This window comes from Corythoichthys intestinalis, chromosome 10 (assembly GCF_030265065.1).
Source record: "Corythoichthys intestinalis isolate RoL2023-P3 chromosome 10, ASM3026506v1, whole genome shotgun sequence".
NCBI lineage: Eukaryota > Metazoa > Chordata > Actinopteri > Syngnathiformes > Syngnathidae > Corythoichthys > Corythoichthys intestinalis.
This window is the reverse complement of record NC_080404.1, coordinates 5447506-5461178: the sequence shown is the minus strand read 5'-3', so window position 1 is coordinate 5461178 and position 13673 is coordinate 5447506. Positions and strand designations below refer to the sequence as shown.

The 13673-nt window shown below is 41.5% G+C and overlaps 2 protein-coding genes across 4 annotated transcripts in view; one reads left to right on the top strand and one right to left on the bottom strand.

The window, feature by feature from the left end:
• LOC130922855 (general transcription factor II-I repeat domain-containing protein 2A-like) overlaps nucleotides 1-13673 on the top strand; it is a 57676-nt gene that overhangs the window by 29646 nt on the left and 14357 nt on the right. The window contains exon 3 of one of the 2 annotated variants that reach the window (XM_057848048.1): nucleotides 125-1712. The exons of the other annotated variant lie outside the window; for it this stretch is intronic. The gene's annotated coding sequence lies outside the window, so the exon portion shown is untranslated. Of the gene's footprint in view, nucleotides 1-124; nucleotides 1713-13673 lie in introns of those variants that run through there. 2 annotated transcript variants of the gene reach the window in all.
• LOC130922854 (monocarboxylate transporter 12-B-like) overlaps nucleotides 1-13673 on the bottom strand; it is a 64819-nt gene that overhangs the window by 49015 nt on the left and 2131 nt on the right. The gene's annotated exons all lie outside the window — the stretch shown is intronic.

The following is a 13673-nucleotide window of genomic DNA, read 5'->3' as shown; positions in this document are numbered from 1 at the left end:
CATTATATTTTAGCATGCTATCTACTCAATCGTAATGCAGTTAGCATCTATTTGAGACGTGCTAATGTTAGCATCGCCATGTTAGCATTTCATTGAGCATATATTTTGTGTTTCTTTTTTATAGTTTCACTCCAATTCACTGTTGTCAGCGTGACTTTCTGGTCTGAAAGAGGTCAATAAAAGGAGCTTGGACGCTCACTTCCTGGCTCTTGAAAAGGAGTTTGGCTTGCTGTTTATCTATGTTAACGCTTGGAAGCCTAACACATAGAGAGAACAGTACAGTGCGAATGCACGCAGCAAAGCAAAACGTGTGGACTCATTCATCCGTTCAATTGGCTGACATACTGACATGTGATCAGCAGAGATTGTTAGCTCTGGTTGGTTAAAATGTGCATGTTTTCTGGAACTGTAAAAAAAAGCTTGTTGAATTGATGTGACAAAAAAGGGCAAAGCAACATAAAATGGATCTTTAAGAGCAACGAAAGAGTTAGGAGGCTCATTTATCATCTAGTTTTATTTGCTCTGATGGGGAGGTTCAGAGCATTTTAGCTGTCAGTGTGCACTTTGGACTTATATTTGTTCATTTATGTTTGGCTAATTATCCATTTCCTTATGATTTAAAAAAAGTCAATGTTTGTGCAAACATCAAAATATATTCCATTTCACTCTGCATAATATAAGTCATTTGTACTTATTTTTCTGACTGTAGGTTATATACAGTAGGTATCTTTGTTATTTAAATTAAAAAAAAGTGTTAACATTAACATCAATTTTAATATACATCCTATGTTTTTAAGTAGTTAAAGTTGAGATATGGCATTTAGTATGTGAGGAAATGAGGGAAAATAAAAATGGGGATGGAGGTTGGGGTTATTGCTGTTTTTGTTAACTTTTATTTTGCAAATCATTGAAAAAAAAATACAATTTTGAATGAAAATCAGTTTTTGTGTGTGTTCGAGATCGACCCTTTGAGGGCTTAGTCATCGAGTCAACAACGATGGTCACTTCAGAGTTCCCTAAATCCCACAATGCATTGCAGTGGTACATGGAAAATATGTCCATGCAGTGGTGATAATGAAGCTCAAAGGCCTTTGACTTCTGTATGGCTGCGTTCCAATCACGGTTTGAGTTGCCCTTGCTCACTTGCCCTAAGCACTTGCTGTGACGTCACACGGAGGCCACTTGGAGGGCGGAGGGGGAGCGAAATGGAACACACCTGCCCTCGTTCACTCACAGGCAAGAAAATCATGGAACAACCACAAGGTGTTGGAGTAGCGCTATACTGCCTATTTCAAATCAGTGGCGCCTCCAGAAATTCTTGATAGGGGTGGCCAAATGGGGCCACTTGAAACCTTGGGGTGGCACACCAAAAAATAAAAGCCATAATTTCAGGTTTTTACTATGTTGTAGTATTAAACAGGCCAGTAGAAAATTGTCAGAAAGACTTCAAGACACACCTTCTGATATACTTCTGTTCATGGCGTTACATTGTTTATTGTATACTATTATATTGTGTTAATGTACATAGTCCATAATAGTCCAGTCAAAATTTTGAGTTCCGCAGCTACGACAATCTGACATTATACTGGCGAGTAGGGTGACCAGTGAGGTAGCCAACAAATTCATTGGGGCGAGCCGTGGCCAGGCCTTGCCACCCCCTGGTGGCAGCATTATTCCACATCACACAAAATATACTGCGACTCATGTCAATAAGCCGGAGAAGTATTCCGCAGTTGATGGCGGCATTATGTTGGTACCTGGGAATTATCCGAATTATAAGTTTTGTATCAAATTTTATTTGGTCATTTCATTATTTATTTTTCTATACCTTACAATCTGTGAACAGATTTTTTTGTCAAATACATTTAACCTATTTGAAGTTTAAGTTCAGTCCCTCCCAACGCCATTTGATTGACAGACCATTCCTTTCGTTAAAAGCAAAATAGAAAAGGCAAGTGAAATAGAAACAGCAATGACAAAAATTGTCAGTTTTTTCTTTACTGACAAAAGTGAAAGTCAATAAAAAGTAACTTTAGTCTTTATTTATTCATTTATTTCTCTTTATGTTTATTTTTTTATTTTATTTTGGCACTCCTGTGATTCCATACGTCCTGCCATAACTGTCACATACAGTCAATTATTATTATTTTTTTTTAAAATTTATTAAAAACAATGATTCAGATTCAGAATATTTATTGTCATTGTTACAAAAAGCACAACAAAACTTTGTTTGGAGCATCCATACAGCTCATGCAGCTAAGTTGGTAAAGTGTAAAACCCATAAAATAAATACCCTTCAGTACCAAGTGTAAACATTGACACAGTTTTGGATATATGTACAGCAAAGATTCAACAGCAGCATGAGGTCATGCCAGTGCTAAAGTGCAGAGCAAAAATATACCTGTTAAAAACAGTCATAAATCAGTGCAAAACCCAGATAAGTTAATCAAGTATAATCAATTATAGCCTACTGGTCGTCAACCAATGGGTAAGGGTCAGGGAGGAGGAAATAGTGGATAGTGACATACTGCAACAATGCAAACCAGCTCAGAGGTATTGTTGTTGGTGGATATATCCATAAGAGGGGGGCAGAGAGGGGAGAGGGGCAGAGAATAGTAGCCTCACAGCCTGTGGGTACAGACTGTTGGCCAGTCGTGATGTTCTGGCCTGTATGGACCTGTACCATCTCCCTGAGGGCAGCAGGTGGAAAATGTTGTGAGCAGGATGGTGCTGGTCCCGCAGGATGTTGTGCACTCTTCTTAAACAGCGAGTGGAGTAGATGGTGCTGATCTCAGGAAGAGTCATTCCTACGATTCTCCTGGCAGCTTTCAACACGCGCTGGAGCGCCTGCTGGTCAGCCTTGGTGCAGCTGGAAAACCACACTGAAATCCGTATGTCAGAACACTGGTGATGGCACAGTTGTAAAAGTTCACCATCAGTGGTCTGGGGATGTGAATGCTCCGCAGCTTCCTCAGGTAATAGAGGCGATGTTGTGCCTTGCCCACCGCTGTGGAGATGTGGTCCCCCCACGACAGGTCCTCAGTCACTGTTACCCCCAGGAATTTGAAGCTTCTCACCTTCTCCACCACATCGTTGCCGATAGTGCGAGGCTGATGGCTGATGTGACTCCCCTTAGGGAAATCCACCACAAACTCCTTGGTTTTCTTTGTGTTTAGAGCCAAGTTGTTTTTGTGACACCATGACTCGAGATGTTGCACCTCACTTCTGTAGTCTGTTTCATCGTCGTTGGAGATGAGTCCGAGCAGTGTGGTGTCGTCGGCAAACTTGACGATGAGGTTGGATGCAGAGGAGGCAGAGCAGTCATGAGTGTACAGGGTGTAAAGCAGAGGGCTCAGAACACACCCTTGAGGGGCCCCGGTGTTGATGGTGAAAGTGGAGGAAGTGTTTTTGCCCACTGTGACACTCTGTGTGCGATTAGTTAAAAAGTCCACAGTCCAATTGCACAGGGCGGTGTTGAGGCCCAGTTGGTGGAGTTTGGACCGGAGTTTGAACGGTAGGATGGTGTTAAAAGCAGAACTGTAGTCCACAAAGAGGAGCCGTGCATAGGTGTTTTTATGCTTCAGGTGCACTAGAAGTGTGTGCAGCACTGTGGCGATGGCGTCCTCAGTTGAACGGTTCCCTCTGTATGCAAATTGGTGTGGGTCCAGTGAAGGCGGTATTGCAGCTTTGATGTGCTTGATGACCAGTCTCTCCAGGCATTTGGAAGGGATGGGGGTGAGAGCCACAATGATAAATTTTACAATTCCAAAGGCAGTTTGTTATCACATTCAAACAACGTGCTGGCTCCTCCATTCTTTTTCTTCTTCTTTGTTGGTAAATAGACAGCAGCCAACGGTATTTGAGATTCATTATCACCACCGCATTTGATTGTGCCACAGTCATTGCGTGCTAAAATGCTTGCGCAACTGCATGCAGGTCACAGTGGTATTGTTAAAATGAAAGAAATGGCAAGAAGTTATTTTTGGTGGCCAGGATTAGATAAACAGATCGAAGAGACGGTAAAAAGTTGTTCATCTTGCCAGAAGATTCGCAGCAATCCACCTACAGCCCCACTTTATCCTTGGGATTTTCCTCAGGACCCTTGGCACCGCATTCATATTGACTTTGCGGGGCCTTTTGAAAATCGAATGTTTCTGGTTGCTATCGATGCCCATAGTAAGTGACCAGAGGTAGCTATCATGAAATCAACCACATCGGAAAAGGCAATTGAGAAGTTAGGGGAGATGTTTAGTCGTTTCGGAGCCCCTGCACAACTCGTCTCAGACAATGGCCCCCAATTTGTGTCAAAAGAAATGGTTGAATTCCTGCAAGCCAATGGGGTTCAACACATTAAGTCGGCTCCCTATCACCCGGCAACCAACGGCCTGGCAGAGAGGTTTGTGCAGACCCTCAAACATGCTCTCAAAGCATCACAAGGGCAAAGTACACTCCATCAGAGACTACACAAATTTCTCCTCAAATACCGATCATCTGTGCATGCAACTACCAAAGTATCGCCAGCGAGCCTCATGTTTTCTCGAGAGATACGAACTGGCATGGATCTTCTGAAACCACCAACCCTGAGTGAGATTGTTCAAATGGATCAACGGAAGCAAGTCAAGTACAGAGACCTGCATTCCAAGAACCGAGTTTTTGCACCTGGTGACTCTGTTATGGCCCGGAGTTACCAGAGTAAGGAAAAGTGGGCCCCTGCCACCATCATTGCTCAAACCGGGCCTGTTTCCTACACCGTTCAGACAGCTGATGGTGTTTGGCGTCGCCATGTGGATCAATTGTTGGGAACATCAGACACTACTCCAGAACTGTCTATTGATTGTGATGATGCTAGCAGTGTAATTATACCAGAAATGTCTAGCTTACCGGATGTGTCAAACCCAAACAATCCTGCTGTAATTGTGTCTAATTCAACCAATGCACAAACGGAACCTGAAACGGTATCGGAACCTGTTTCCACAAGGGGGAAATCGGAAGTGAGTGTTGAACGTCGTTATCCTGCACGCGACAGGCGACCGCCTGATAGATTGGATTTATAAGTAATAAGTAATGAGGGGAAAACAGGAGGTATTTTTGTGTTTATTTCTTTTCTGGGACATGTAATGTAAGGGGGGAGGAGATGTGACATATTTATGTCACACTGCTGTTGCCATAGTGTGCACTTCCTGTGGGTGTGGTATTACAGTATAAAAAGGAATCTCTGTTATGTCTCTGTGACATATATGCTGAGAAGCACACTGAATAAAGAAGTGTTGTTCCATTCAAGTCTCAGCCTTACATGTACTTAGATTAAGGAAGTACATAACAAAACTTCATTGCCTAAAGTGCTACTTTTATTACATAATTTTTGTTTGACTTTGATTACTTTGATTTGTGGGATTGCCTGTGAAGACAGCAACGAGAGAGGATGTATCCGCATGTCGGTGGAAATTAAACAAGCAGAGTTTTGGCTGAAAGAAAACGTATTTTCCGTCATTTACTCCCAACGAATGCAATGTTGAGCTGCAACCACCTCGACAGGTTATGGCCCAGGAGTCATTCGAAGGTAAAGTCAGTTTCCACCGTGTAGAAGGTCGCGAAGGACAGCGTGCTCGAGGACTACTAATTAGCGGAAAAAGCCAACAAGCAACATGGATCCATGAGGAACAAGTAGGTTGCCTCGACTGGCATTTGACGGAGATGAAGCTAAATATAAACTCTGGGAAACTAAAATCTTGGGACATTTTCGTCTAATCGGGCTAAAGAACACAGTGCTGGTAGGACCAACTACTGAAGCCGAGAGAGAAAATGATGAAATGAAAATTGCGGACGCCTATGCTGAAATGATACAACTTCTTGATGATAAAAGCCTCTCGTTAATAATGAGAGATCCGCCAAATGACGGAAGAAAAGATCTGAACATATTAAGAGAATATTATGTTTGGAAGGGAAAACCCAGGATTATAAATTTGTACACCATGGTAACATCTCTTCAAAAGGGAAATGAAGAAAGCATAATCGACTACATAATAAGAGCTGAGACCGCCATCACAGCATTGCGAAATGCAGGTGAAACAATGGGAGATGGTCTACTTATCGCAATGGTCTTGAAGGGGCTGCCAGAAAGTTTCAAGCCATTTACAATTCATGTGGCGCATACCAATGAGAACAGGACATTTGAAGAATTCAAAACCAAACTCCGAAGTTTTGAAGAATCAGAAAAATTAAATACAGCAGAATCAAGCGACAGAGTGATGAAGACTCAAGCAAGAGCTTCAAAGCAAACCACAAAAGCAAACCCTCGTGACCGGATCAAAGACGACACAGAGTTGGTGTGCTTCAAATGTGGGATCAAAGGCCACCATGCAAAATCATGTCGACAAAAGACATGGTGTAGTCGTTGCAAAACTGACACACACAAAGACGGCACTTGCAGACACAAGGACAAACCGGACGGAGCCAGAAAAATAGCTGAAGATGGAGATCCTGACTTCGCGTTCAAGGTGAGAGATGAACAGCCCGACACCAGGCGGCAGGATACACACAGCATCCGGGAATGAGGCCTGATGGTGACACGGGAGCGACATCTCATATCATCACTGATGTGACCAAGTTCAAAATCTTCCAGGAGACGTTCAAACCAGAGAACCACACTGTCGAGTTGGCAGATGGTACCCGGTGCAGGGGAGTCACACTAAAAAGAGGAGAGGCAGAGTGCTACCTGATTGACAACAGAGGACAGCAGCCCAAGGCAACACTCAGAAACGCACTCTTCATACTATCGTACCCACAAGACATCTTTTCGGTGAAAGCAGCAACATCGAGTGGAGCCACGGTACTTTTCAAAGAAGGTGAAGACGCATTGATGACAAAAGACGGTACAAAATTCAATATTCATGTGTATGGCAAGCTGTACTTTTTGCATACAAATGGTGAGTGCAATGCATGTTATGATATTCACACATGGCACCAAATATTAGGCCACTGTAATTATGAGGATGTGATCAAATTACAGAAAGTAGTTGATGGAATGCAGATTAAGGGAAAAGAAACATGACCTGAACAAACGTGTGAGATATGCATACAAGGAAAATTTATCCAGACTCGAAATAGAGACCCAGATACTCGAGCAGATACCCCCTTAAAATTGGTACATTCAGATCTTGCGGGTCCAATAACTCCAGAATCGATTGGTGGTTACAAATATGTGGAGTTATTCACAGATGATTACACTGGTGCAATTTTCACATATTTCCTGAGAAAGAAAAGTGACACTGTTCTAGCAACAGAAAAAATTCTCGCAGATATAGCTCCTTATGGGAAAGTAAGGTGCATCCGATCTGCTAACGGGACTGAATATACTTGCAATGAGTTCCAAACATTGTTGAGAAAAAGTGAAATTAGACACGAAACATCAGCACCGTATTCCCCACACCAGAACGGGACAGCTGAAAGAGGATGATGTACACTATTTGATAGAGCTGGGAATCTTTGGGCACCTAACGATTCGATTACGATTACGATTCAGAGGCTCCGATTCGATTATAAAACGATTATTGATCCCCTCCTTTTTTTTTTTCTTTTTCTTTTTTTTTTTTTTTTTTAATGTTTTGTACATTAGTTCCAAAATTGTTCAAAAATACTCTCAGGCTAAACCACACTACTATTCCAGTATCAAGTTAACATATAGCAGTAAACAAATATACAAAAATAACATTAAATAAAAAACTCCAGTCCCCATTCTGTATCGGCAGCTTTAAACTACATTCAATTAATTTAATGTTGTGAATCAACCATTAAATTTGTTAAAATTGCTCCCGTTATTCCATAATTTCCCTTTTGTATACTTTCGACATGTGAAAGTTTTAAAACTATTTTAAAGATAGATTCAAGTCAATATTTTACCGATTTAGGAGTATTTTAGATAAAAAGTTAATTAGGTTCGCTTGGAAGGTTCGCTACAACAGCGTTGCAGGGAAGTGTACTGCTTTAAGATGGCGGCCGTTTATAACGCCCGCATTTAGCTTTTTGTAGATGTGCTGCTAACACTACCAAATCTATATTGCATCTAGTCCTATATAAATGATATCCACCGTAAAATTATATGGATGTACTTTGGAGCAGCTTTTTGGCAGCAGTCAGGTATGTTGTTGTGTTTTTTTTTATCTCCTTGCATGAGTTGAGCTAGAGCCGTGAGTTGAGCATTGGCATTACCCGAGGGGCCGGGTAATGGGAAGCATGATGTTTAGCTACTCTCGCTCCGTTCCGTCCCGAAGACCGCGCAGCGCGCTGAGTGTTGTGTACTTCTGCTTTACTTCGCATATTTCAATAATCGGAATTTGGATGTTTGTGAATCGTTTTCGAATCTTCCCCGGCCGAATCGCGAATAATCTAAGAATCGGACATTTTGCACACCTCTACTATTTGAAATGTGTAGGTGCATGCTAGTCCAAAGTGGGTTAAATACCTATGGCATTATGCAGTACAAACTGCAGCAATGGTAGGCAACAGATTTTATAATAGATGTACAGGGCAAACTCCTTACCAGATGTTGACAAACAAGAAACCAAATATTTCCAGAATGCAAAAATTTGGGTCTGTATGTTACACATACAAACAAGACAAGGGAAAATTGGATTCTAAGTGTGGCCAAGGACAGTTTGTTGGCTATGACAAAAACAGTCCAGCATATCTAGTCTACTATCAGACACAAAGAAAGTACAAAAACATAGGGTGGTAAAGTTTGTGAACAAGGAAGTCATAGAAAAACAGACACAGACGTGACATGGATCAAGATGAAGAATACAACGTGATAAGGTTACCAAAAACTGATTGAACAAATGTAGAGGTCAAAAGCAGAACTAAAGATCCTGTAGAACCAAGTGCACATAGTAAGAGTCCAAAGGAAGTGACAAAATGTGAGTAGAAGGTATCCCTCTAGAGCACAGGTGTCAAACCGGTCCTCAAAGGGCCGCAGTGGGTACTGGATTTCATTCCAACCAAACGAGATGAATACCATTTCACCAATCTGGTGTCATACAAGTGTAATCAGTTGATTGCAGTTAGGTGCTGCTTATTTTAGCAGAAACCTCATTGGTGAACTGTCTGTGCTGGATCTGTTGGAACAAAGACCAGGGCCCACTGCGGCCCTTTGTGGAATCTGTTTGACACCCCTGCTCTAGAGAGAGGAGAAAACCGAGTCATTTAGAAGATTTCATAACAGAAGACAGGGATAGTGATGGAGTTCATACGACTGTGGACTACTGCTACAGGATGGTAATTGGTATACCTCAAACATATGAGGAGGCCATGAGTTCAGATAACTCAAAAGATTGGTCAAAAGCCATGGATGAAGAAATTCAGTCACTAAACGAAAAGAAAACATTTACCTTGACAACACTGCCAAAAGGCAAGAAAACAGTCGAGGGTAAATTGGTTTACTCGCTCAAAAAGTGTGAAGATGGGAGAGACAACTACAAAGCATGATTTATGGTTAAGGGATTTAACCAGAGAATGGGAATACCTATGGTTTGCATAAGACCAGACTTAAGCTATGCGGTAGGCAGGTTATCGCAGAACTTTAATGAACCCACGGAGGAGCAGTGGACTACTGTGAAACATGTCTTACGATACCTAAAAGGTACTTCTGAAAACAGCCTTAGTTTCAAAAGAGAACGACAATGCAAAACTTGGTATACAGGCATATAGTGATGCTGGCTGGGCAGCTGATACTAAGCGACAGGCGCAGTACTTCAGGATACTGTGTTTTCTTGAGCAAGAATAGTTCTCAAATTTCTTGGAAAACAAAGAAACAACCTAGTCGCACTATCTATCTGTGAAGCTAAATATATGGCACTGGTTTCAACTGCCTATATTTAGAACAACTACTCGGTAGCATTGATCATTATCAGTACACTCCGACAACTGTACACGATGACATCCAGGGGACAATCGCTCTTGTCATAAATCCTATTAACAGATGTAAGCACGTAGACATGAAATATCATTTTATTAGATCTACTGTGAATCAGGAAAGAGTAACATTGACGTATTGTCCAATGGATGACATAAGTTTGGCAGTGTTATTTTTGGAATTTGAACCTTAAATGTTCATTTGTTTTAAAAAGGGCATCAACATGAGAACAAGTGGGGGTGTGGAGAAAAATGTTTTGTATTAATGGATGTGTCCTCAGTTGATGTGGAAATAATGTTCCTATTGCGTTTTATTATTGACATATTGTCTTTTCGCCACAAGATGGCAGGATGGGACTTAATTGTCTAAAGTGCTACTTTTATTACATAATTTTTGTTTGACCTTGATTTGTGGGATTGAATTTCTGGAGGCGCCACTGATTTTGAATATGCAGTATAGCGCCACCTCAACAGCATGTGGTTGATTCATGATTTTCTGGCCTGTGAGTGAACAAGGGCAAGTGTGTTCCATTTACGTTTTCAACTCCCACTCCGCCCACTTCCCCTCCGCCCTTCAAGTGGCCTCCGTGTGACGTCATAGCAAGTGGTATTGCAGCCTAGATGTCTCCAACTAGTTGGGTTTCGAGTTGCAAGGCATCATGGATGTAATAAAAGAGGGGCATCCACCCTCAACACAATAAAGGTGTCCTTATTATTTTGAAGTCTGAGTTTCATGGGCCAGATGACATGTTCACTTTTCATGCTTTGAATCCCAAAATGAAATCAATAAATGAATGTTGACACGCATTCATGTTTGATTGAATATAATACATGTTGAAATAAATGACAATGTAAATCAAAATTGGAAATGAATACATAAACATTGAAACAAATCTTAAAATAATCAAATAACATTTTGACACGTCTGACTAGGAGTTGGAACCTCTGGGTACCTCATGAGACGATGCCATTTGCGATACAAGGCTCACGATAACGATGATCTTACGATATTAGAATTATCCATACATGGGTCAGGAAATTATTATTATTGCGTTTTTCACCACTGGACGCCCATTTTGTTTGAACTGGGAGGGAAACATTTGTTCATCTGCTGCCATCCCTCCCACTTCAAACGGCATAGGTGTCCATGGCGGTCAATGGCAACCAATGAGTTTAATTTTTGGCTCACTTCCTGTTCTGTAACCCAAAATCAACAGTCCGTCCTGTTGATTTTGAACAGGAAGTGAACCGGGAGTGAATAGGCAGTGACTTAACAGGAAGTGACCTGTAAATGCCCCGAAAATTGGAAAGACTGGCCACGAATTTATTCGCCTCTCTCGGTCTATGGCTAAGTTCATACCGCAGGTCTTAATGCACATATCCGATTTTTTCGTGTTTTTCCGACTCGAGAGAGGCATTAACTTGACGGTTTGAATGGGACAGGTCGCATAAAAGTGAACCATTTCGAATACGATCCACAGTGGTATGAAAAAGTATACTTTTGGGAATTTCTCATATTTTTGCAAAAAATTACCATCAAATTTGATCTGATCTTTGTCAAAATCACACAGATGAAAAAAGTGTCTGCTTTAACTAAAACCACCCAAAACATTTAAGGGTTTTCATGTTCTAATGAGGATTGCATGCAAACAATGACAGAAGGGGGAAACTAATAAGTGAACCCTCTGTCTAAGGAGACTTAAAGATCAATCGAAACCAATTTTTACCAAACAATTTAAGTCAGGTGTGTGCCCAATGACTGATGAGTGGTTTAAAGCTGCCCTGCCCGCTAAAAAACACACACCTGGTAAGAATTGTCTTGATGAGAAGCATTGTCTGATGTGCATCATGGCTCGGTCAAAAGAGCTGTCTGAAGACCTGCGATCAAGGATTGTTGATTTGTATAAAGCTGGGAAAGGATACAAAACCATCTCCAGAGAGGTAAAAAAGAACCCTATAGTGTCTGCTAAAGACTTACAGAAATCACTGGCACAGTCCAATATCTATGTGCACACATTAACTATATGTAAAACTATGGCCAAGAATGTGTTCAGGGGAGGACTCCACAGAGGAAGTCACTGTTGTAGAAAAAAACAACACATTTTTGCTCGTTTAATGTTCGCAAAAAGGCACTTGGACACTCCACAGAAGGTTTGGCAAAATATTTTGTGGACTGATGAAACCAAAGTTAAATTGTTTGTGAGTAACACACAACGTCATGTGTGGAGGAAAAATGGAACAGCTCACTAACATCAACACATCATAGCCACCGTGAAGCATGGTGGTGGGAGCTTCATGATTTGGGGCCGTTTTGATTACTTAGGGCCTGGACAACTTGCAACCATTAATGGAAGAATGAATTGAAAAGTTTTTCACAATGTTTTGGAAAGTAACCTAAGGCTGTCTGTCAGACAGTTGAAGCTAAAAAGAGGATGGATGCTGCAACAAGACAATAATCCAAAACACAGAAGTAAATCAACTTCAGAATGATTTCAGAAGAACAAAATACACGTTCTGTAGTGGCCAAGTCAAAGTCCAGACTTGAACACCATTGACATGCTGTGACATGACCTGCATTCAGTGCTTCTCAATTATTTTCTGTTACGCCCCCCCCAAGGAAGACGTAAATGAGCGCCACTGCCACCCACTGAGTGGATGTGCAAGTACACTTTATACTAGTACGGCGCAAAAAAAAAAAAAAGCATGTTCCCCGAGGTCACACGCGCCACCCTTGGCATCGCTATGCACCCCCCTGGGGGGGCGCGCCCCACTATTTGAGAAGTACTGACCTAATGACAGCAATTAATGCCAGACATCCCAGGAATCTGATTGAAATACAGCCGTTTTGTATGGGCCAAGATTAGTCCTGATCAATGTACCAGACTGAGTGGCTGCAGAAGGTGTCTGGTTGAAGTTATTGCTGCCGGGGGGGTCACAAAATATTAAATGTGATGGTTCACTTACTTATTTTTTCCCCCTACTGTCATTGTTTGCATGCTATCCTCATTAAAATATGAAAACCTATAAATGTTTGGTTTTTTTAAGTTAAAGCAGACAGTTTTTTCATCTGTGTGATTTTGACAAAGATCAGATCACATTTGATGGTGATTTTATGCAGAAATGGTACAACTTCCAAACGCTTCAGATACTTTTTCATACGACCGTAGGTCACTTTTGTATGTGGTTAAAATCCGATCTGGGCCAGATTTCTTCAGAATGTGGCTGCGGTCTGAACAATCAAGTCCCCCAAATCAGACTTCATGTAGCGATGGAGCTGTGCATTAGCGCCAAGCTTGAACTTGGCTTTTCGGGAAGAGGCGGGCTTGACAAGAGTCAGAAAAAAATACAATGGAGCAGGGAGGAAGGATAAGCCTGAGAATGCTCGGTTTTCTCTCTCTGCGCCAAATGAACACTATTTCAATATTGCATACATGGCCTACTAGTAGAGTCGGGGCAAACTTCCCATATGTGTGTGCGCAATGCAAGCACAATGCGTGCATGCATTTCATCAATCCATATAAACTTTAAATATAAGACTAAACAGTGATTTTTTTATATCTGTTATTTGTGTCCTCTTTTAGGAAACCAGAATATGATCACCCTAGAATGACGTAGACCCAGCATGTGTAGTCATTTGTTTTGACGCTTTCGTCCCAGTCAGTTTGCTCAGCGCGTGTCGGACTGTGAGTTAGTACGCATGTGTACTAAATTGATGGGCTCAATGGAAAAAGGCAGTCTGAACAGGCACGCTAAAAAAACAGATATGG